The following is a 2948-nucleotide window of genomic DNA, read 5'->3' as shown; positions in this document are numbered from 1 at the left end:
TGATTCTCAAGGCAGGAGGAAGGAACCCAAGTAGTGCAGAATTTCTCCTTCCTCTCTCTGCTGCTCACAGCTATCTGACTCGGAGTAACTCAGGAGAGGAGGAGAAAGAGAGAACTGGCCATTTTTAAGGCCCACTAAGATGCTAATCTAGGTTCTCTCCCTAAATACAATCCTGAATCTTGATTCTGTAGATGACATCCAGGGGGATCCCTTCCCTTTGGGTGAAGTGCCCCTGCTTCCAGAGGGCCATGTGGGAACTTCACTTCAAAATGCCCTGCCACTGATGAAGAACAAGGCAAATTTCCCTGATGCAGCGAGAGAGGTAAATAGTTCTTGACTGAGAGCAAGAAAGAATTCAAGTGCACATCAGAGTTAGAGGAGCCAGGCCCCTGGCCCGAGGTTTCTCATTCAGACTCCTTATCACTTCCCATAACCGGGTGGCCCATGCCCTCAAACCCCATGGGGTAGTAGAGACCCGCAAGTGTCTCTTCAATAGCCCATTATAAGGTTCAATCATTCCTGCAGCCTGGGGATTGTAAGGTGTATGCAAGTGCCAGTGGATATCCATCTGTTTGGCTCAGGCTTGGACTTCATGTCCTGCAAAATGAGTGTCCCTATCACTTTCAATGACTAGGGGGTGACCATAAAAGGCATACAAGCATGTCAACGCTTTAATAGTGTGCCTCTGGTCAGTGGCCGCAAAAGGCCAGGCAAAAAGCAATCCAGTAACGATGTCGTCCTCAGTGAGTGCACACACTGCACCCTGGGCCTTTGGCAATGGTCCAGTGTAATCTACTTGCCATTGTGTCAGAGGGGTGCGCCCTCTGAGCACTTGACCAAACTCACATCGACATCGTCAGGGGTTTAGGGTGTCCCATGCACAGACAGGGCACCATTCACAAGCATCCTGTACCTGAGCCCATGTAATTGGTATGTCCCATAGTTTTCTCACAGACCACATGGTCTTAGCCCCTGCATGTTGCAACCATCGGTGCAACCAGTGGGCTACATCTGTTGCAAAAGCCCCTTCTAGCCACCTCACTTTGGCTAGAGCATTTGCTTCGTTATTCTCTGGTGACACTGATGGGGCATGTCCAGTGACATGATAGACAGTAACATCTTTGTCTTGACCTAAGTCCCACAAGTCTTGCCACATAGCTTGTCTCCACAGGGTTCAGTGTCCTACCCTCCACTGTTGCCACCTCCAAGTGGAGAGCCACAGGGTAAACCCTTAAAAACAGCTCAGCTGTCTCTGCAAATTGTCAGGCCATCTTCATGTGTTATCATCATCCATATGGCCCTAAGTTCTGCCCACAGGCTGCTTTGCCCTGTACCAGGGCAAACCATACACTGTCAGTGGCTGGCTGCACTGCTATGGCCACCCACCTGGCAGTGGGCCCTTGACTTGAGCCATCAGTATACCAAGCATTATCTGGGACAGGGGGCTTCCCCTCTTTAAATGGAGATGGCTCAATGTCTGTAGGCTCTTGTTGTGGTATCTCCATACCAGTCATAAACTCTATGCGTCCTAAGACCTGCTGCAGTTCAGCTCTTAGTGGGCTGGTTGCCAGCACGCTTCTCTGCTCTAAGTATGCGCCCCATTTGGTTAGGGTTGGCATCTGTGCTACCCCAGTCTTGGGGGAACTGATCCAAGTATGAATTCACCCTCGTAATGGGGTATGTGATCTTTACTACCACCTTGGCAGTTCCAGTGATGGCTTCTGTCGCCTGTAGGGCCATATAGGTGGCAGCTAATTGTTTCTTTATCAGTGAGTACCTGCTCTCTGATCCCTTCCAGAGCTGAGACCAAAACCTATAGGCACTCAGCTCCGCTAGGAGCACTGCCAGAGCCCCCAGCCATAGCCCTCCTGGGTCACGTGTACATCCAATTCAAATGGCTGTCCAGGGTCAATGACTCTCAGAGCCTGTGCCTGCTGGACAGCTCTTTTGGTTCCCAAAAAGACCTTTTCTACCTGTCCAGTCCAATCCCATGTAGCTCCCTTTTTCACTAAGGCATAAAGGGGGCGGGCCATTTGTGCCAAATGGGGTACGAAGGCCCTCTAATACCCCAGCAAGCCCACATAACTCTAGTTCTTTCACTGATGTCGGGCATGGAAAGGCTTAGATTTTATCAATCACTGCCTCAGGAATAACTTTCATCTTACCCGACCAGATAAGACCCAAGAATTTGACAGATAAACTAGAGCCCTGTATCTTGGCATTGTTCACAGCCCAGCCACATGTTTTCAAGAGTTGCACTAGCACCAGTATGGCTTGCTCTAAATCTGAAAAGGAAGCAGAGGTGAACGTGATATCATCAATATAATGGAACAACACAACAGTTGGCAGACAACTCCATTCAGCCAAGTCCTTTGCTACCAAACCATGACAGATGGTTGGGCTATACAGGTATCCCTGGGGCAGCACCAGGAATGTCCATTGTCATCCTTCTCATGTGAAGGCAAATTGGTAGGAACTAAATCAATGGAGAAAAAGGCGTTAGCCAACTCCACTATATAGTGGTAAGTTCCCAATGGTACTGTTAATCTGTCCATGAGTTCATGGATGGAGGGCAAGACAGCATGCAGTGGTGGCGTTACTTTATTCAGCTCACAATAGTCAACAGTCATTCTCCAAGTGCCATCAGGCTTCCAGACAGGCCACACAGGGGCGTTGAAAGGGCTGTGTGTAGGGCGTACTATCTGTGCTTTTTCTAATTCCTGAATAGTAGCCCCAATCTCTGCATGGCCTTCCAATAGGTGATATTGCTTGACATTCACCACGAAGTGGGGGCGGCACTTCTTGCGGGGGTCTCCAGTGTGTCCACGCACCCCGGCTTTTACCACTCGCACTCTCAGGTGGAACTCCCCTGCTAACGTCTGCAAGCACAGGCTTGCAAAACGTTCCCTGCTAGGATGTATTCTGGGACCGGGGACACATATACCTTG

Source organism: Pteropus alecto, unplaced genomic scaffold, assembly GCF_000325575.1.
Source record: "Pteropus alecto unplaced genomic scaffold, ASM32557v1 scaffold335, whole genome shotgun sequence".
NCBI lineage: Eukaryota > Metazoa > Chordata > Mammalia > Chiroptera > Pteropodidae > Pteropus > Pteropus alecto.
Note: the sequence above shows the minus strand (reverse complement) of the source record.